Below are 23,587 nucleotides of genomic sequence, written 5' to 3' on the forward strand. Positions count from 1 at the left end.
TCAATTAAATCCGGTTTCGATGAATATTTTTGAGGATAACGCATGTTAGGTCTAGGTTAGGCCTGGGATTTGCCCTCATCAGGGTCATACTTTCGCATTTTTCACATACTTGTTGAACAGATCTTGGGTTTTTTCTGGTTTGGATCAAGCAGTAATGTGGTACCACACTGAAACAGTCGATTAATCCTGGTCTCGATCAATATTTTATTGGATAACGCAAGTTAGGTCTGGGATATGTCTGGGATCTGCCCTCATCAGTCTCATACTTTCGCATTCTTCACATACTTGTTGAACAGATCCTGGGTTTTTTCTGGTTTGGATCAGGTAGTAATGTGGTACCACACTGAAACAGTCAATTAAATCTGGTTTCCATCAATATTTTAGAGGATAACGCATGTTAGGTCTGGGTTAGGTCTAGGATTTGCCCTCATCGGGCTCATAATTTTGCATATTTCTCATACTTCATGGCTAGATCCTGGACTTTTTCTGGTTTGGACGACGCAGTAATGTGGTACCACACTGAAACAGTCAATTAAACCTGGTTTCGATCAATATTTTAGAGGATAACGCAAGTTAGGCCTGAGATAGGTCTGGGATTTGCCCTCATCAGGCTTTTACTTTCGCGTTCTTCACACACTTGTTGAACAGATCCTGGGTTTTTTCTGGTTTGGATCACGCAGTAATGTGGTACCACACTGAAACAGTCGATTAATCCTGGTCTCCATCAATATTTTATTGGATAACGCAAGTTAGGTCTGGGATTTGGCTGGGATTTGCTCTCATCAGGGTCATACTTTCGCATTTTTCACATACTTGTTGAACAGCTCCGGTGCTTTTTCTGGTTTGGATCACGTAGTAATGTGCTACCACACTGAAACAGTCAATTAAATCTGGTTTCCATCTATATTTTAGAGGACAACGCATGTTAGGTCTGGGGTTGGTCTAGGATTTGCCCTCATCTGGCTCATACTTTCGCATATTTCTCATACTTCTTGGCCTGATCCTTGGATTGTTCTGGATTGGATCACGTTGTAACGTGGTACCACACTGAAACAGTTAATTAAACCTGGATACGGCCAATATTTTAGAGGATAACGCAAGTTAGGTCTGGGATAGGTCTGGGAGTTGCCCTCATCAGGCTCGTACTTTCGCGTTTTTCACATGCTTGTTGAACAGGTCCCTGGCTTTTTCTGGTTTGGATCACGTACTAATGTGGTACCACATTGAAACAGTCCATCAAACCTGGTTTCGATCAATATTTTAGAGGATAACGTATGTTAGGTCTAGGTTAGGCCTGGGATTTGCCCTCGTCAGACTTATACTTTCGCATACTTCACATACTTGTTGAACAGATCCTGGGTTTTTTCTGGTTTGGATCACGTAGTAATGTGGTACCACACTGAAACATTAAATTAAACCTGGTCTTGATGAATATTTTAGAGGATAACGCAAGTTAGGTCTGGGATAGGTCTGGGATTTGCCCTCATCAGGCTCGTACTTTCGCGTTTTTCACACACTTGTTGAACAGATCCTGGGTTTTTTCTGGTTTGGATCACGTAGTAATGTGGCACCACACTGAAGCAAACCATTAAACCTGGTTTCAATTATTATTTAAGAGGATAACACATGTTAGGTCTAGATTAGTTCTGGGATTTGCCCTCATCAGTGTCATACTTTCGCAGTTTTAACATACATGTTGTCCTGATCGATGGTTTTTTCTGCTTTGGATCACGTAGTAAAGTGGTACCACACTAAAACAGACAATTAAACCTGGTTTCGACCAATATTTTAGAGGATATCGCAAGTTATGTTTGGGTTAGGTCTGGGGATTTGCCCTCATCAGGCTGATACTTTCGCATACTTCACATACTTGTTGAACAGATCCTGGGTTACTTCTGGTTTGGATCACGTAGTAGTGTGGTACCACATTGAAACAGTCCATTAAATCAGGTTTCGATCAATATTTTAGGGAATAACGCATGTTAGGTCTAGGTCAGGTCTGGGATTTGCTCTCATCAGGCTCGTACTTTCGCATATTTCTCATACTTGATGGCCAGATTCTAGGCTTTTTCTGGTTTGGATCAAGTAGTAATGTGGTACCACACTGAAACATTCGATTGAACCTGGTTTCGATCAATATTTTTGAGGATAACGCATGTTAGGTCTAGGTTAGGCCTGGGATTTGCCCTCATCAGACCAATACTTTCGCATTTATCACATACTTGTTGAACAGATCCTGGGTTTTTTCTGGTTTGGATCACGTAGTAATGTGGTACCACACTGAAACAGTCGATTAAACCTGGTTTCGATCAATATTTTAGAGAATAACGCATGTTAGGTCTAGGTTAGGTCTGGGATTTGCCCTCATCAGACTCATACTTTCGCATACTTCATATACTTGTTGAACAGATCCTGGGTTTTTTTTCTGGTTTGGATCACGTAGTAATGTGGCACCACACTGAAACATTCGATTAAACCTGGTTTCGATCAATATTTTTGAGGATAACGCATGTTAGGTCTAGGTTAGGTCTGGGATTTCCCCTCATCAGGTTCATACTTTCGCAGTTTTAACATACATGTTGACCTGATCGAGGGTTTTTTCTGCTTTGCATCACGTAGTAAAGTGGTACCACACAGAAACAGTCGATTAATCCTGGTCTCGAACAATATTTTAGAGGATAACTTATGCAAGGTCTAGGTTCGGCCTGGGATTTGCCCTCATCAGACCAATACTTTCGCATTTATCACATACTTGTTGAACAGATCCTGGGTTTTTTCTGGTTTGGATCACGTAGTAATGTGGTACCACACTGAAGCAGACCGTTGAACCTGGTTTCAATTATTATTTTAGAGGATAACACATGTTAGGTCTGGGTTAGTTCTGGGATTTGCCCTCATCAGGGTCATACTTTCGCAGTTTTAACATACATGTTGACCTGATCAATGGTTATTTCTGCATTGGATAACGTAGCAAAATGGTACCACACTGAAACAGTCGATTAATCCTGGTCTCGATCAATATTTTATTGGATAACGCAAGTTAGGTCTGGGATTTGTCTGGGATCTGCCATCATCACTCTCATACTTTCGCATTCTTCACATACTTGTTGAAAAGATCCTGGGTTTTTTCTTGTTTGGATCAGGTAGTAATGTGGTACCACACTGAAACAGTCGATTAAACCTGGTTTCGATCAAAATTTAGAGGATAACACATGTTAGGTCTAGGTTAGGCCTGGGATTTGCCCTTATCAGACTCATACTATCGCATATTTCTCATACTTGTTTGCCAGATCCTTGGATTTTTCTGGATTGGATCACGTAGTAACGTGGTGCCACACTGAAACAGTTAATTGAACCTGGATACGGCCAATATTTTAGAGGATAACGCATGTTAGGTCTGGGATAGGTCTGGGATTTGCCCTCATCAGACTCATACTTTCGCATTCTTCACGTACTTGTTGAACAGATCCCTGGCTTATTCTGGTTTGGATCGTGTACTAATGTGGTACCACACTGAAACAGTCCATTAAACCTGGTTTCTATCAATATTTTAGAGGATAACGCATGTTATGTCTGGGATAGGTCTGGGGCTTGCCCTCATCAGGGTCATATTTTCGCGTTTTTCACATACTTGTTGAACAGATCCCTGGCTTTTTCTGGTTTGGATCACGTCCTAATGTGGTACCACACTGAAACAGTCCATCAAACCTGGTTTCGATCACTATTTTATAGGAAAACGCATGTTAGGTCTAGGTTAGGCCTGGGATTTGCCCTCATCAGACTCATACTTTCGCATACTTCACATACTTGTTGAACAGATCCTCGGTTTTTTTCTGGTTTGGATCACGTAGTAATGTGGTATCACACTGAAACATTCAATTAAACCTGGTCTTGATAAATATTTTAGAGGATAACGCATGTTAGGTCTGGGTTAGGTCTAGGATTTGCTCTCGTGAGTCTCATACTTTCGCATATTTCTCATACTTCATGGCTAGATGCTGGGCTTTTTCTGGATTGGATAACGTAGTAATGTAGTACCATACTGAAACAGTCAATTAAACCTGGTTTCGATCAATATTTTAGAGGATAACGCAAGTTAGGTCTGGGATAGTTCTGGGATTTGCCCTCATCAGGCTTTTACTTTCGCATATTTATCATGCTAGATGGCCAGATTCTGGGTTTTTTCTGGTTTCGATCACGTAGTAATGTGGTACCACACTGAAGCAGACCATTAAACCTGGTTTCAATTATTATTTTAGAGGATAACACATGTTAGGTCTAGGTTGGTTCTGGGATTTGCCCTCATCAGGGTCATACTTTCGCAGTTTTAACATACATGTTGTCCTGATCGATGGTTTTTTCTGCTTTGGATAACGTAGCAAAATGGTACCACACTGAAACAGTCTTATTAAACCTTGTTTCGATCAATATTTTAGGGAATAACGCATGTTAGGTCTAGGTTAGGTCTGGGATTTGCTCTCATCAGGCTCGTACTTTCGCATTCTGCACATACATGTTGAACAGCTCCGGTGCTTTTTCTGGTTTGGATCACGTAGTAATGTGCTACCACACTGAAACAGTCAATTAAATCTGGTTTCCATCAATATTTTAGAGGACAACGCATGTTAGGTCTGGGGTAGGTCTAGGATTTGCCCTCATCTGGCTCATACTTTCGCATATTTCTCATACTTGTTGGCCAGATCCTGGGCTTTTTCTGGATTGGATCACGTAGTAATGTGCTACCACACTGAAACAGTCAATTAAATCTGGTTTCGATCAATATTTTAGAGGATAACGCAAGTTAGGCCTGAGATAGGTCTGGGATTTGCCCTCATCAGGCTTTTACTTTCGCGTTCTTCACACACTTGTTGAACAGATCCTGGGTTTTTTCTGGTTTGGATCACGCAGTAATGTGGTACCACACTGAAACAGTCCATCAAACCTGGTTTCGATCAATATTTTAGAGGATAACGCAAGTTAGGTCTGGGATAGGTCTGGGATTTGCCCTCATCCGGCTCGTACTTTCGCGTTTTTCACATGCTTGTTGAACAGGTCCCTGGCTTTTTCTGGTTTGGATCACGTACTAATGTGGTACCACACTGAAACAGTCCATCAAACCTGGTTTCGATCAATATTTTAGAGGATAACGTATGTTAGGTCTAGGTGAGGCCTGGGATTTGCCCTCATCAGACTTATACTTTCGCATACTTCACACACTTGTTGAACAGATCCTGGGTTTTTTCTGGTTTGGATCATGTAGTAGTGTGGTACCACATTGAAACAGTCCACTAATCCTGGTTTCGATCAATAGTTTAGAGGATAACGCATGTTAGGTCTAGGTTAGGCCGGGGATTTGTCCTCATGAGACTCATACTATCGCATATTTCTCATACTTCTTGGCCATATCCTTGGATTTTTCTGGATTGGATCACGTAGTAACGTGGTGCCACACTGAAACAGTTAATTAAACCTGGATACGGCCAATATTTTAGAGGATAACGCATGTTAGGTCTGGGTAAGGTCTAGGATTTGCCCTCATCTGGCTCATAATTTCGCATATTTCTCATACTTCATGGCTAGATCCTGGACATTTTCTGGTTTGGATGACGCAGTAATATGGTACCACACTGAAACAGTCCACTAAACCTGTTTTCGACCAATATTTTAGAGGAAACCGCATGTTATGTCTAGGTTAGGCCTGGGATTTGCCGTCATCAGACCCATACTTTCGCGTTTATCACATACTTGTTGAACAAATCCTGGGTTATTTCTGGTTTGGATCAGGTAGTAATGTGGTACCAGACTGAAACTATCGATTAAACCTAGTCACGATCAATATTATAGAGAATAACGCATGTTAGGTCTAGGTTAGGTCTGGGATTTGCTCTCATCAGGCTCGTACTTTCGCATATTTCACATACTTGTTGAACAGATCCTGGGTTTTTTTCTGGTTTGGATCAAGTAGTAATGTGGTACCACACTGAAACATTCAATTAAACCTGGTCTTGATAAATATTTTAGAGGATAACGCATGTTAGGTCTGGGTAAGGTCTAGGATTTGCCCTCATGAGGCTCATACTTTCGCATATTTCTAATACTTCATGGCTAGATCCTGGGCTATTTCTGGATTGGATCACGTTGTAATGTGGTACCACACTGAAACAGTCCATTGAACCTGGTCTTGATAAATATTTTAGAGGATAACGCATGTTAGGTCTGGCATAGGTCTGGAATTTGCCCTCATCAGGCTCATAGTTTCGCGTTTTTCACATACTTGTTGAACAGATCCTGGGCTTTTTCTGGTGTGGATCACGTAGTTATGTGGTACCACGCTGAAACAGTCCATTAAACCTGGTTTCGATCAATATTCTAGAGAATAAGGCATGTTAGGTCTTGGTTAGGTCTCGGATATGCTCCCATCTCGCTTGTACTTTCGCATATTTCCCATACTTGATGGCCAGATTCTGGGCTTTTTCTGGTTTTGATCACGTAGTAATGTAGTACCACAATGAAACAGTCAATTAAACCTGGTTTCCATCAATATTTTACAGGACAACGCAAGATAGGCCTGGGATAGGTCTGGGATTTGCCCTCATCAGGCTCGTACTTTCGCGTTTTTCACACATTTGTTGAAAAGATCCTGGGTTTTTTCTGGTTTGGATCACGTAGTAATGTGTTACCACACTGAAACAGTCCATTAAACCTGGTTTCGATCAATATTTTAGAGAATAAAGCATGTTAGGTCTAGGTTAGGTCTGGGATTTGCTCTCATCAGGCTCGTACTTTCGCATATTTATCATACTTGATTGCCAGATTCGGGGTTTTTTCGGGTTTCGATCACGTAGTAATGTGGTACCACACTGAAGCAGACCATTAAACGTGGTTTCAATTATTATTTTAGAGGATAACACATGTTAGGTCCAGGTTTGGTCTGGGATTTGCCCTCATCAGGTTCATACTTTCGCAGTTTTAACATACATGTTGACCTGATCGAGGGTTTTTTCTGCTTTGGATCACGTAGTAAAGTGGAACCACACTAAAACAGTCAATTAAACCTGGTCTTGATAAATATTCTAGAGGATAACGCATGTTAGGTCTGGCATAGGTCTGGGATTTGCCCTCATCAAACTCATACTTTCGCATACTTCACATACTTGTTGAACAGATCCTGGGTTTTTTTCTGGTTTGGATCACGTAGTAATGTGGCACTACACTGAAACATTCGATTAAACCTGGTTTCGATCAATATTTTTGTGGATAACGCATGTTAGGTCTAGGTTAGGCCTGGGATTTGCCCTCATGAGGCTCATACTTTCGCATATTTCTAATACTTCATGGCTAGATCCTGGGCTATTACTGGATTGGATCACGTTGTAATGTGGTACCACACTGGAACAGTCCATTGAACCTGGTTTCGATCAATATTTTTGAGGATAACGCATGTTATGTCTAGGTTAGGCCTGGGATTTGCCGTCATCAGACCCATACTTTCGCGTTTATCACATACTTGTTGAACAAATCCTGGGTTATTTCTGGTTTGGATCAGGTAGTAATGTGGTACCAGACTGAAACTATCGATTAAACCTAGTCACGATCAATATTATAGAGAATAACGCATGTTAGGTCTAGGTTAGGTCTGGGATTTGCTCTCATCAGGCTCGTACTTTCGCATATTTCACATACTTGTTGAACAGATCCTGGGTTTTTTTCTGGTTTGGATCAAGTAGTAATGTGGTACCACACTGAAACATTCAATTAAACCTGGTCTTGATAAATATTTTAGAGGATAACGCATGTTAGGTCTGGGTAAGGTCTAGGATTTGCCCTCATGAGGCTCATACTTTCGCATATTTCTAATACTTCATGGCTAGATCCTGGGCTATTTCTGGATTGGATCACGTTGTAATGTGGTACCACACTGAAACAGTCCATTGAACCTGGTATCGATCAATATTTTTGAGGATAACGCATGTTATGTCTAGGTTAGGCCTGGGAGTTTCGCTCATCAGTCTCATACTTTCGCATTCTTCACATACTTGTTGAACAGATCCTGGGTTTTTTCTGGTTTGGAGCAGGTAGTAATGTGGTACCACACTGAAACAGTCGATTAAACCTGGTTTCGATCAATATTTTAGAGGATAACTCATGCTAGGTCTAGGTTAGGCCTGGGATTCTCACTCATCAGACTCATACTTTCGCATTCTTCACATACTTGTTGAACGGATCCTGGGTTTTTCCCTGGTTTGGATCACGTAGTAATGTGGTACCACACTGAAACATTCAATTAAACCTGGTCTTGATAAATATTTTAGAGGATAACGCATGTTAGGTCTGGCATAGGTCTGGAATTTGCCCTCATCAGGCTCATAGTTTCGCGTTTTTCACATACTTGTTGAACAGATCCTGGGCTTTTTCTGGTGTGGATCACGTAGTTATGTGGTACCACGCTGAAACAGTCCATTAAACCTGGTTTCGATCAATATTCTAGAGAATAAGGCATGTTAGGTCTTGGTTAGGTCTCGGATATGCTCCCATCTCGCTTGTACTTTCGCATATTTCCCATACTTGATGGCCAGATTCTGGGCTTTTTCTGGTTTTGATCACGTAGTAATGTAGTACCACAATGAAACAGTCAATTAAACCTGGTTTCCATCAATATTTTACAGGACAACGCAAGATAGGCCTGGGATAGGTCTGGGATTTGCCCTCATCAGGCTCGTACTTTCGCATATTTATCATACTTGATTGCCAGATTCGGGGTTTTTTCGGGTTTCGATCACGTAGTAATGTGGTACCACACTGAAGCAGACCATTAAACGTGGTTTCAATTATTATTTTAGAGGATAACACATGTTAGGTCTAGGTTTGGTCTGGGATTTGCCCTCATCAGGTTCATACTTTCGCAGTTTTAACATACATGTTGACCTGATCGAGGGTTTTTTCTGCTTTGGATCACGTAGTAAAGTGGAACCACACTAAAACAGCCAATTAAACCTGGTCTTGATAAATATTCTAGAGGATAACGCATGTTAGGTCTGGCATAGGTCTGGGATTTGCCCTCATCAAACTCATACTTTCGCATACTTCACATACTTGTTGAACAGATCCTGGGTTTTTTTCTGGTTTGGATCACGTAGTAATGTGGCACTACACTGAAACATTCGATTAAACCTGGTTTCGATCAATATTTTTGTGGATAACGCATGTTAGGTCTAGGTTAGGCCTGGGATTTGCCCTCATGAGGCTCATACTTTCGCATATTTCTAATACTTCATGGCTAGATCCTGGGCTATTACTGGATTGGATCACGTTGTAATGTGGTACCACACTGGAACAGTCCATTGAACCTGGTTTCGATCAATATTTTTGAGGATAACGCATGTTATGTCTAGGTTAGGCCTGGGATTTGCCGTCATCAGACCCATACTTTCGCGTTTATCACATACTTGTTGAACAAATCCTGGGTTATTTCTGGTTTGGATCAGGTAGTAATGTGGTACCAGACTGAAACTATCGATTAAACCTAGTCACGATCAATATTATAGAGAATAACGCATGTTAGGTCTAGGTTAGGTCTGGGATTTGCTCTCATCAGGCTCGTACTTTCGCATATTTCACATACTTGTTGAACAGATCCTGGGTTTTTTTCTGGTTTGGATCAAGTAGTAATGTGGTACCACACTGAAACATTCAATTAAACCTGGTCTTGATAAATATTTTAGAGGATAACGCATGTTAGGTCTGGGTAAGGTCTAGGATTTGCCCTCATGAGGCTCATACTTTCGCATATTTCTAATACTTCATGGCTAGATCCTGGGCTATTTCTGGATTGGATCACGTTGTAATGTGGTACCACACTGAAACAGTCCATTGAACCTGGTATCGATCAATATTTTTGAGGATAACGCATGTTATGTCTAGGTTAGGCCTGGGAGTTTCGCTCATCAGTCTCATACTTTCGCATTCTTCACATACTTGTTGAACAGATCCTGGGTTTTTTCTGGTTTGGAGCAGGTAGTAATGTGGTACCACACTGAAACAGTCGATTAAACCTGGTTTCGATCAATATTTTAGAGGATAACTCATGCTAGGTCTAGGTTAGGCCTGGGATTCTCACTCATCAGACTCATACTTTCGCATTCTTCACATACTTGTTGAACGGATCCTGGGTTTTTCCCTGGTTTGGATCACGTAGTAATGTGGTACCACACTGAAACATTCAATTAAACCTGGTCTTGATAAATATTTTAGAGGATAACGCATGTTAGGTCTGGCATAGGTCTGGAATTTGCCCTCATCAGGCTCATAGTTTCGCGTTTTTCACATACTTGTTGAACAGATCCTGGGCTTTTTCTGGTGTGGATCACGTAGTTATGTGGTACCACGCTGAAACAGTCCATTAAACCTGGGTTCGATCAATATTCTAGAGAATAAGGCATGTTAGGTCTTGGTTAGGTCTCGGATATGCTCCCATCTCGCTTGTACTTTCGCATATTTCCCATACTTGATGGCCAGATTCTGGGCTTTTTCTGGTTTTGATCACGTAGTAATGTAGTACCACAATGAAACAGTCAATTAAACCTGGTTTCCATCAATATTTTACAGGACAACGCAAGATAGGCCTGGGATAGGTCTGGGATTTGCCCTCATCAGGCTCGTACTTTCGCGTTTTTCACACATTTGTTGAAAAGATCCTGGGTTTTTTCTGGTTTGGATCACGTAGTAATGTGTTACCACACTGAAACAGTCCATTAAACCTGGTTTCGATCAATATTTTAGAGAATAAAGCATGTTAGGTCTAGGTTAGGTCTGGGATTTGCTCTCATCAGGCTCGTACTTTCGCATATTTATCATACTTGATTGCCAGATTCGGGGTTTTTTCGGGTTTCGATCACGTAGTAATGTGGTACCACACTGAAGCAGACCATTAAACGTGGTTTCAATTATTATTTTAGAGGATAACACATGTTAGGTCTAGGTTTGGTCTGGGATTTGCCCTCATCATGTTCATACTTTCGCAGTTTTAACATACATGTTGACCTGATCGAGGGTTTTTTCTGCTTTGGATCACGTAGTAAAGTGGAACCACACTAAAACAGTCAATTAAACCTGGTCTTGATAAATATTCTAGAGGATAACGCATGTTAGGTCTGGCATAGGTCTGGGATTTGCCCTCATCAAACTCATACTTTCGCATACTTCACATACTTGTTGAACAGATCCTGGGTTTTTTTCTGGTTTGGATCACGTAGTAATGTGGCACTACACTGAAACATTCGATTAAACCTGGTTTCGATCAATATTTTTGAGGATAACGCATGTTAGGTCTAGGTTAGGCCTGGGATTTGCCCTCATGAGGCTCATACTTTCGCATATTTCTAATACTTCATGGCTAGATCCTGGGCTTTTACTGGATTGGATCACGTTGTAATGTGGTACCACACTGGAACAGTCCATTGAACCTGGTTTCGATCAATATTTTTGAGGATAACGCATGTTATGTCTAGGTTAGGCCTGGGAGTTTCGCTCATCAGTCTCATACTTTCGCATACTTCACATACTTGTTGAACAGTTCCTGGGTTATTTCTGGTTTGGATCAGGTAGTAATGTGGTACCACACTGAAACAGTCGATTAAACCTGGTTTCGATCAATATTTTGGATGATAATGCATGTTAGGTCTGGGTTAGGTCTAGGATTTGCCCTCATCTGGCTCATAATTTTGCATATTTCTCATACTTCATGGCTAGATCCTGGACTTTTTCTGGTTTGGACGACGCAGTAATGTGGTACCACACTGAAACAGTCGATTAAACCTGGTTTCGATCAATATTTTGGATGATAATGCATGTTAGGTCTGGGTTAGGTCTAGGATTTGCCCTCATCTGGCTCATAATTTTGCATATTTCTCATACTTCATGGCTAGATCCTGGACTTTTTCTGGTTTGGACGACGCAGTAATGTGGTACCACACTGAAACAGTCGATTAAACCTGGTTTCGATCAATATTTTGGATGATAATGCATGTTAGGTCTGGGTTAGGTCTAGGATTTGCCCTCATCTGGCTCATAATTTTGCATATTTCTCATACTTCATGGCTAGATCCTGGACTTTTTCTGGTTTGGACGACGCAGTAATGTGGTACCACACTGAAACAGTCAATTAAACCTGGTTTCGATCAATATTTTTGAGGATAACGCATGTTATGTCTAGGTTAGGCCTGGGAGCTCCACTCATCAGTCTCATACATTCGCATACTTCACATACTTGTTGAACAGATGTTGGGTTTTTTCTGGTTTGGATCACGTAGTAATGTGATACCAGACTGAAAAATTCAATTAAACCTGGTCTTGATAAATATTTTAGAGGATAACGCATGTTAGGTCTGGGTTAGGTCTAGGATTTGTCCTCGTGAGGCCCATACTTTCGCATATTTCTCATACTTCATGGCTAGATCCTGGGCTTCTTCTGGGTTGGATCACGTAGTAATGTAGTACCACACTGAAACAGTCAATTAAACCTGGTTTCGATCAATATTTTAGAGGATAACGCAAGTTAGGTCTGAGATAGGTCTGGGATTTGCCCTCATCAGGCTTTTACTTTCGCGTTCTTCACACACTTGTTGAACAGATCCCGGGTTTTTTCTAGTTTGGATCACGCAGTAATGTGGTACCACACTGAAACAGTCGCTTAATCCTGGTCTCGATCAATATTATATTGGATAACGCAAGTTAGGTCTGGGATTTGTCCGGGATCTGCCCTCATCAGTCTCATACTTTCGCATTCTTCACATACTTGTTGAACAGAACCTGGGTTTTTTCTGGTTTGGATCAGGTAGTAATGTGGTACCACACTGAAACAGTCGATTAAACCTGGTTTCGATCAAAATTTAGAGGATAACGCATGTTAGGTCTGGGTTAGGTCTAGGATTTGCCCCCATCTGGCTCATACTTTCGCATATTTCTCATACTTGTTGGTCAGATCCTGGGCTTCTTCTGGATTGGATCACGTAGTCATGTGGTACCACACTGAAACAGTCGATTAATCCTGGTCTCCATCAATATTTTATTGGATAACGCAAGTTAGGTCTGGGATTTGGCTGGGATTTGCTCTCATCAGGGTCATACTTTCGCATTTTTCACATACTTGTTGAACAGCTCCGGTGCTTTTTCTGGTTTGGATCACGTAGTAATGTGCTACCACACTGAAACAGTCAATTAAATCTGGTTTCCATCAATATTGTAGAGGACAACGCATGTTAGGTCTGGGGTAGGTCTAGGATTTGCCCTCATCTGGCTCATACTTTCGCATATTTCTTATACTTGTTGGCCTGATCCTTGGATTTTTCTGGATTGGATCACGTAGTAACGTGGTACCACACTGAAACAGTAAATTAAACCTGGATACGGCCAATATTTTAGAGGATAACGCAAGTTAGGTCTGGGATAGGTCTGGGATTTGCCCTCATCAGGCTCGTACTTTCGCGTTTTTCACATGCTTGTTGAACAGGTCCCTGGCTTTTTCTGGTTTGGATCACGGACTTATGTGGTACCACACTGAAACAGTCCATCAAACCTGGTTTCGCTCAATATTTTAGAGGATAACGTATGTTAGGTCTAGGTTAGGCCTGGGATTTGCCCTCATCAGACTTATACTTTCGCATACTTCACATACTTGTTGAACAGATCCTGGGTTTTTTCTGGTTTGGATCACGTAGTAATGTGGTACCACACTGAAACATTAAATTAAACCTGGTCTTGATGAATATTTTAGAGGATAACGCAAGTTAGGTCTGGGATAGGTCTGGGATTTGCCCTCATCAGGCTCGTACTTTCGCGTTTTTCACACACTTGTTTAACAGATCCTGGGTTTTTTCTGGTTTGGATCACGTAGTAATGTGGCACCACACTGAAGCAAACCATTTAACCTGGCTTCAATTATTATTTAAGAGGATAACACATGTTAGGTCTAGATTAGTTCTGGGATTTGCCCTCATCAGTGTCATACTTTCCAAGTTTTAACATACATGTTGTCCTGATCGATGGTTTTTTCTGCTTTGGATCACGTAGTAAAGTGGTACCACACTAAAACAGTCAATTAAACCTGGTTTCGACCAATATTTAAGAGGATATCGCAAGTTATGTTTGGGTTAGACCTGGGGATTTGCCCTCATCAGGCTGATACTTTCCCGTTTTTCACATACTTGTTGAACAGATCCTGGGTTATATCTGGTTTGGATCACGTAGTAGTGTGGTACCACATTGAAACAGTCCATTAAATCAGGTTTCGATCAATATTTTAGAGAATAACGCATGTTAGGTCTAGGTCAGGTCTGGGATTTGCTCTCATCAGGCTCGTACTTTCGCATATTTCTCATACTTGATGGCCAGATTCTAGGCTTTTTCTGGTTTGGATCATGTAGTAATGTGGTACCACACTGAAACAGTCGATTAAGCCTGGTTTCGATCAATATTTTAGAGAATAACGCATGTTAGGACTAGGTTAGGTCTGGGATTTGCCCTCATCAGGTTCATACTTTCGCAGTTTTAACATACATGTTGACCTGATCGAGGGTTTTTTCTGCTTTGCATCACGTAGTAAAGTGGTACCACACAGAAACAGTCGATTAATCCTGGTCTCGAACAATATTTTAGAGGATAACTTAGGCTAGGTCTAACTTTAGGCCTGGGATTTGCCCTCATCAGACCAATACTTTCGCATTTATCACATACTTGTTGAACAGATCCTGGGTTTTTTCTGGTTTGGATCACGTAGTAATGTGGTACCACACTGGAGCAGACCATTGAACCTGGTTTCAATTATTATTTTAGAGGATAACACATGTTAGGCCTAGGTTAGTTCTGGGATTTGCCCTCATCAGGGTCATACTTTCGCAGTTTTAACATACATGTTGACCTGATCAATGGTTATTTCTGCATTGGATAACGTAGCAAAATGGTACCACACTGAAACAGTCAATTAAACCTTGTTTCGATCGATATTTTATGGGATGACGTAAGTTGGGTCTGGGATAGGTCTGGGATTTGCCCTCATCAGGCTCATACTTTCGCATACTTCACATACTTGTTGAACAGATCCTGGGTTTTTTTCTGGCTTGGATCACGTAGTAATGTGGTACCACACAGAAACAGTCGATTAAACCTTGTTTCGATCAATATTTTGTAGGATGACGTAAGTTGGGTCTGGGATAGGTCTGGGATTTGCCCTCATCAGGCTCATACTTTCGCATACTTCACATACTTGTTGAACAGATCCTGGATTTTTTTCTGGTTTGGATCACGTAGTAATGTGGTACCACACTGAAACAGTCGATTAAACCTGGTTTCGATCAATATTTTTGAGGATAACGCATGTTAGGTCTGGGATAGGTCTGGGATTTGCCCTCATCAGACTCATACTTTCGCATTCTTCACATACTTGTTGAACGGATCCTGGGTTTTTTCTGGTTTGGATCACGTAGTAATGTGGCACCACAATGAAACAGTCGATTAAACCTGGTTTCGATCAATATTTTTGAGGATAACGCATGTTAGGTCTAGGTTAGGCCTGGGATTTCCACTCATCAGTCTCATACTTTCGCGTACTGCACATACTATTTCAACAGTTCCTGGGTTATTTCTGGTTTTGATCAGGTAGTACCATACTGAAACAGTCGATTAAACCTGGTTTCGATCAATATTCTAGATGATAATGCATGTTAGGTCTGGGTTAGGTCTAGGACTTGCCGTCATCTGGCTCATACTTTCGCATATTTCTCATACTTGTTGGCCAGATCCTTGGATTTTTCTGGATTGGATCACGTAGTAACGTGGTGCCACACTGAAGCAGTTAACTAAACATGGATACGGCCAATATTTCAGAGGATAACACATGTTAGGTCTGGGTTAGGTCTAGTATTTGCCCTCAACAGGTTCATACTTTCGCAGTTTTAACATACATGTTGACCTGATCGAGGGTTTTTTCTGCTTTGGATCACGTAGTAAAGTGGTACGACACAGAAGCAGTCGATTAATACTTGTCTCGAACAATATCTTAGAGGATAACTGATGCTAGGTCTAGGTTAGGCCTGGGATTTGCCGTCATTAGGCTCGTACTTTCGCATATTTATCATGCTTGATGGCCAGATTCTGGGTTTTTTCTGGTTTCGATCACGTAGTAATGTGGTACCACACAGAAGCAGACCATTAAACCTGGTTTCGATCAATATTTTTTAGGTTGACGCAAGTTAGATCTGGGATAGGTCTGGGAATTGCCCTCATCAGGGTCATATTTTCGCGTTTTTCACATGCTTGTTGAACAGATCCCTGGCTATTTCTGGTTTGGATCACGTAGTAATGTGGTACCACACTGAAGCAGACCATAAAACCTGGTTTCAATTATTATTTTAGAGGATAACACATGTTAGGTCTAGGTCAGGTCTGGGATTTGCTCTCATCAGGCTCATACTTTCGCATATTTCTCATACTTGTTGACCGGGTCCTGGGCTTTTTCTGGTTTGGATCACGTAGTAATGTGGTACCACACTGAAGCAGTCCATTAAACCTGGTTTCAATTACTATTTTAGAGGATAACACATGTTAGGTCTAGGTTATTTCTGGGATTTGCCCTCATCTGGGTCATACTTTCGCACTTTTAACATACATGTTGACCTGATCGTGAGTTTTTTCTGCTTTGCATCACGTAGTAAAGTGGTACCACACAGAAACAGTCGATTAATCCTGGTCTCGAACAACATTTTAGAGGATAACTTATGCTAGGTCTAGGTTAGGCCTGGGATTTGCCCTCATCAGACCCATACTTTCGCATTTATCACATACTTGTTGAACAGATCCTGGGTTATTTCTGGTTTGGATAAGGGAAGTAATGTGGTACCACACTGAAACAGTCGATTATACCTGGTCACGATCAATATTTTAGAGAGTAACGAATGTTAGGTCTAGGTTAGGACTGGGATTTGCTCTCATCAGGCTCGTACTTTCGCATATTTCTCATACTTGATGACCAGATTCTGGGCTTTTTCTGGTTTGGATCAAGTAGTAATGTGGTACCACACTGAAACAGTCCACTAAACCTGGTTTCGATCAATGTTTTAGAGGATAACGCATGTTAGGTCTGGCAAAGGTCTGGGATTTGCCCTCATCAGGCTTTTACTTTCGCGTTCTTCACACACTTGTTGAACAGATCCTGGGTTTTTTCTGGTTTGAATCACGCAGTAGTGTGGTACCACACTGAAACAGTTGATTAATCCTGGTCTCGATCAATATTATATTGGATAACGCAAGTTAGGTCTGGGATTTGTCCGGGATCTGCCCTCATCAGTCTCATACTTTCGCATTCTTCACATACTTGTTGAACAGATCCTGGGTTTTTTCTGGTTTGGATCAGGTAGTAATGTGGTACCACACTGAAACAGTCGATTAAACCTGGTTTCGATCAAAATTTAGAGGATAACGCATGTTAGGTCTGGGTTAGGTCTAGGATTTGCCCTCATCTGGCTCATACTTTCGCATATTTCTCATACTTGTTGGCCAGATCCTGGGCTTTTTCTGGATTGGATCACGTAGTCATGTGGCACCACACTGAAACAGTCAATTAAATCCGGTTTCGATGAATATTTTTGAGGATAACGCATGTTAGGTCTAGGTTAGGCCTGGGATTTGCCCTCATCAGGGTCATACTTTCGCATTTTTCACATACTTGTTGAACAGATCTTGGGTTTTTTCTGGTTTGGATCAAGCAGTAATGTGGTACCACACTGAAACAGTCGATTAATCCTGGTCTCGATCAATATTTTATTGGATAACGCAAGTTAGGTCTGGGATATGTCTGGGATCTGCCCTCATCAGTCTCATACTTTCGCATTCTTCACATACTTGTTGAACAGATCCTGGGTTTTTTCTGGTTTGGATCAGGTAGTAATGTGGTACCACACTGAAACAGTCAATTAAATCTAGTTTCCATCAATATTTTAGAGGATAACGAATGTTAGGTCTGGGTTAGGTCTAGGATTTGCCCTCATCTGGCTCATAATTTTGCATATTTCTCATACTTCATGGCTAGATCCTGGACTTTTTCTGGTTTGGACGACGCAGTAATGTGGTACCACACTGAAACAGTCAATTAGACCTGGTTTCGATCAATATTTTAGAGGATAACGCAAGTTAGGCCTGAGATAGGTCTGGGATTTGCCCTCATCAGGCTTTTACTTTCGCGTTCTTCACACACTTGTTGAACAGATCCTGGGTTTTTTCTGGTTTGGATCACGCAGTAATGTGGTACCACACTGAAACAGTCGATTAATCCTGGTCTCCATCAATATTTTATTGGATAACGCAAGTTAGGTCTGGGATTTGGCTGGGATTTGCTCTCATCAGGGTCATACTTTCGCATTTTTCACATACTTGTTGAACAGCTCCGGTGCTTTTTCTGGTTTGGATCACGTAGTAATGTGCTACCACACTGAAACAGTCAATTAAATCTGGTTTCCATCAATATTTTAGAGGACAACGCATGTTAGGTCTGGGGTAGGTCTAGGATTTGCCCTCATCTGGCTCATACTTTCGCATATTTCTCATACTTCTTGGCCTGATCCTTGGATTGTTCTGGATTGGATCACGTAGTAACGTGGTACCACACTGAAACAGTTAATTAAACCTGGATACGGCCAATATTTTAGAGGATAACGCAAGTTAGGTCTGGGATAGGTCTGGGAGTTGCCCTCATCAGGCTCGTACTTTCGCGTTTTTCACATGCTTGTTGAACAGATCCTGGGTTTTTTCTGGTTTGGATCACGTAGTAATGTGGTACCACACTGAAACATTAAATTAAACCTGGTCTTGATGAATATTTTAGAGGATAACGCAAGTTAGGTCTGGGATAGGTCTGGGATTTGCCCTCATCAGGCTCGTACTTTCGCGTTTTTCACACACTTGTTGAACAGATCCTGGGTTTTTTCTGGTTTGGATCACGTAGTAATGTGGCACCACACTGATGCAAACCATTAAACCTGGTTTCAATTATTATTTAAGAGGATAACACATGTTAGGTCTAGATTAGTTCTGGGATTTGCCCTCATCAGTGTCATACTTTCGCAGTTTTAACATACATGTTGTCCTGATCGATGGTTTTTTCTGCTTTGGATCACGTAGTAAAGTGGTACCACACTAAAACAGTCAATTAAACCTGGTTTCGACCAATATTTTAGAGGATATCGCAAGTTATGTTTGGGTTAGGTCTGGGGATTTGCCCTCATCAGGCTGATACTTTCCCGTTTTTCACATACTTGTTGAACAGATCCTGGGTTATTTCTGGTTTGGATCACGTAGTAGTGTGGTACCACATTGAAACAGTCCAATAAATCAGGTTTCGATCAATATTTTAGAGAATAACGCATGTTAGGTCTAGGTCAGGTCTGGGATTTGCTCTCATCAGGCTCGTACTTTCGCATATTTCTCATACTTGATGGCCAGATTCTAGGCTTTTTCTGGTTTGGATCAAGTAGTAATGTGGTACCACACTGAAACATTCGATTGAACCTGGTTTCGATCAATATTTTTGAGGATAACGCATGTTAGGTCTAGGTTAGGCCGGGGATTTGCCCTCATCAGACCAATACTTTCGCATTTATCACATACTTGTTGAACAGATCCTGGGTTTTTTCTGGTTTGGATCACGTAGTAATGTGGTACCACACTGAAACAGTCGATTAAACCTGGTTTCGATCAATATTTTAGAGAATAACGCATGTTAGGTCTAGGTTAGGTCTGGGATTTGCCCTCATCAGACTCATACTTTCGCATACTTCACATACTTGTTGAACAGATCCTGGGTTTTTTTTCTGGTTTGGATCACGTAGTAATGTGGCACCACACTGAAACATTCGATTAAACCTGGTTTCGATCAATATTTTTGAGGATAACGCATGTTAGGTCTAGGTTAGGTCTGGGATTTCCCCTCATCAGGTTCATACTTTCGCAGTTTTAACATACATGTTGACCTGATCGAGGGTTTTTTCTGCTTTGCATCACGTAGTAAAGTGGTACCACACAGAAACAGTCGATTAATCCTGGTCTCGAACAATCTTTTAGAGGATAACTTATGCAAGGTCTAGGTTCGGCCTGGGATTTGCCCTCATGAGACCAATACTTTCGCATTTATCACATACTTGTTGAACAGATCCTGGGATTTTTCTGGTTTGGATCACGTAGTAATGTAGTACCACACTGAAGCAGACCATTGAACCTGGTTTCAATTATTATTTTAGAGGATAACACATGTTAGGTCTGGGTTAGTTCTGGGATTTGCCCTCATCAGGGTCATACTTTCGCAGTTTTAACATACATGTTGACCTGATCAATGGTTTTTTCTGCATTGGATAACGTAGCAAAATGGTACCACACTGAAACAGTCGATTAATCCTGGTCTCGATCAATATTTTATTGGATAACGCAAGTTAGGTCTGGGATTTGTCTGGGATCTGCCATCATCACTCTCATACTTTCGTATTCTTCACATACTTGTTGAAAAGATCCTGGGTTTTTTCTTGTTTGGATCAGGTAGTAATGTGGTACCACACTGAAACAGTCGATTAAACCTGGTTTCGATCAAAATTTAGAGGATAACACATGTTAGGTCTAGGTTAGGCCTGGGATTTTCCCTTATCAGACTCATACTATCGCATATTTCTCATACTTGTTTGCCAGATCCTGGGATTTTTCTGGATTGGATCACGTAGTAACGTGGTGCCACACTGAATCAGATAATTGAACCTGGATACGGCCAATATTTTAGTGGATAACGCATGTTAGGTCTGGGTAAGGTCTAGGATTTGCCCTCATCTGGCTCATAATTTCGCATATTTCTCATACTTCATGGCTAGATCCTGGACTTTTTCTGGTTTGGATGACGCAGTAATGTGGTACCACACTGAAACAGTCAATTAAACCTGGTTTCGATCAATATTTTAGAGGATAACGCAAGTTAGGTCTAGGTTAGGCCTGGGATTTGCCCTCATCAGACTTATACTTTCGCATACTTCACACACTTGTTGAACAGATCCTGGGTTTTTTCTGGTTTGGATCATGTAGTAGTGTGGTACCACATTGAAACAGTCCATTAAATCAGGTTTCGATCAATATTTTAGAGGATAACGCATGTTAGGTCTAGGTCAGGTCTGGGATTTGCTCTCATCAGGCTCGTACTTTAGCATATTTCTCATACTTGATGGCCAGATTCTAGGCTTTTTCTGGTTCGGATCACGTACTAATGTGGTACCACACTGAAACAGTCAATTATACCTGATTTCGATCAATATTTTAGAGGATAACGCAAGTTAGGTCTGGGATAGGTCTGGGATTTGCCCTCATCAGGCTCGTACTTTCGCGTTTTTCACACACTTGTTGAACAGATCGTGGGTTTTTTCTGGTTTGGATCACGCAGTAATGTGGTACCACACTTAAACAGTCGATTAATCCTGGTCTCGATCAATATTATATTGGATAACGCAAGTTAGGTCTGGGATTTGTCTAGGATCTGCCCTCATCAGTCTCATACTTTCGCATTCTTCACATACTTGTTGAACAGATCCAGGGTTTTTTCTGGTTTGGATCACGTAGTAATGTGGCACTACACTGAAACATTCGATTAAACCTGGTTTCGATCAATATTTTTGAGGATAACGCATGTTAGGTCTAGGTTAGGCCTGGGATTTGCCCTCATGAGGCTCATACTTTCGCATATTTCTAATACTTCATGGCTAGATCCTGGGCTATTACTGGATTGGATCACGTTGTAATGTGGTACCACACTGGAACAGTCCATTGAACCTGGTTTCGATCAATATTTTTGAGGATAACGCATGTTATGTCTAGGTTAGGCCTGGCAGTTTCGCTCATCAGTCTCATACTTTCGCATACTTCACATACTTGTTGAACAGTTCCTGGGTTATTTCTGGTTTGGATCAGGTAGTAATGTGGTACCACACTGAAACAGTCGATTAAACCTGGTTTCGATCAATATTTTGGATGATAATGCATGTCAGGTCTGGGTTAGGTCTAGGATTTGCCCTCATCTGACTCATACTATCGCATATTTCTCATACTTGTTGGCCAGATCCTTGGATTTTTCTGGATTGGATCACGTAGTAACGTGGTACTACACTGAAACAGTTACTTAAACATGGATACGGCCAATATTTTAGAGGATAACGCTAGTTAGGTCTGGGATAGGTCTGGGATTTGCCCTCATCAGGGTCTTTTTTTCGAATTTTTCACATACTTGTTGAACGGATCCCTGGCTTTTTCTCGTTTGCTTCTCGTAGTAATGTGGTACCACACTGAAACAGTCTACTAATCCTGGTTTCGATCAATATTTTAGAGGATAACGCATGCTAGGTCTAGGTTAGGCCTGGGATTTGCCCTCATCAGACTCATACTTTCGCATACTTCACATACTTGTTGAACAGATCGTGGGTTTTTTTCTGGTTTGGATCACGCAGTGATGTGGTACCACACCGAAACATTCAATTAAACCTGGTCTTGATAAATATTTTAGAGGATAGCGCATGTTAGGTCTGGGTTAGGTCTAGGATTTGCCCTCGTGAGGCTCGTACTTTCGCGTTTTTCACACACTTGTTGAACAGATCCTGGGTTTTTTCTGGTTTGGATCACGTAGTAATGTGGTACCACACTGAAGCAGACCATTAAACCTGGTTTCAATTATTATTTTAGAGGATAACACATGTTAGGTCTAGGTTAGTTCTGGGATTTGCCCTCATCAGGGTCATACTTTCGCAGTTTTAACATACATCTTGTCCTGATCGATGGTTTTACCTGCTTTGGATAACGTAGCAAAATGGTACCACACTGAAACAGTCAATTAAGCCTTGATTCGATCAATATTTTAGGGAATAACGCATGTTGGGTCTAGGTTAGGTCTGGGATTTGCTCTCATCAGGCTCGTACTTTCGCATTCTGCACATACTTGTTGAACAGCTCCGGTGCTTTTTCTGGTTTGGATCACGTAGTAATGTGCTACCACACTGAAACAATCAATTAAATCTGGTTTCCGCCAATATTTTAGAGGACAACGCAAGTTAGGTCTGGGATAGGTCTGGGATTTGCCCTCATCAGGATCATACCTTCGCATATTTCTCATACTTGTTGGCCAGATCCTTGGATTTTTCTGGATTGGATCATGTAGTAAGGGGGTACCACACTGAAGCAGTTAATTAAACCTGAATACGGCCAATATTTGAGAGGATAACGCATGTTAGGTCTGGGATAGGTCTGGGATTTGCCTCATCAGGGTCATACTTTCGTATTTCTCACATACTTGTTGAACAGATCCTGGGTTTTTTCTGGTTTGGATCACGCAGTAATGTGGTACCACACTGAAACAGTCCACTAAACCTGGTTTCGATCAATATTTTAGAGGATACCGCATGTTATGTCTAGGTTACGCCTGGGATTTGCACTCATCACACTCATACTTTCGCATACTTCACATACTTGTTGAACAGATCCTGGGTTTTTTTCTGGTTTGGATCACGTTGTAATGTGGTACCACACT

The sequence above is a fragment of the Colletes latitarsis genome, chromosome 1 (genome assembly GCF_051014445.1).
Source record: "Colletes latitarsis isolate SP2378_abdomen chromosome 1, iyColLati1, whole genome shotgun sequence".
In the NCBI taxonomy this organism is placed as follows: domain Eukaryota; kingdom Metazoa; phylum Arthropoda; class Insecta; order Hymenoptera; family Colletidae; genus Colletes; species Colletes latitarsis.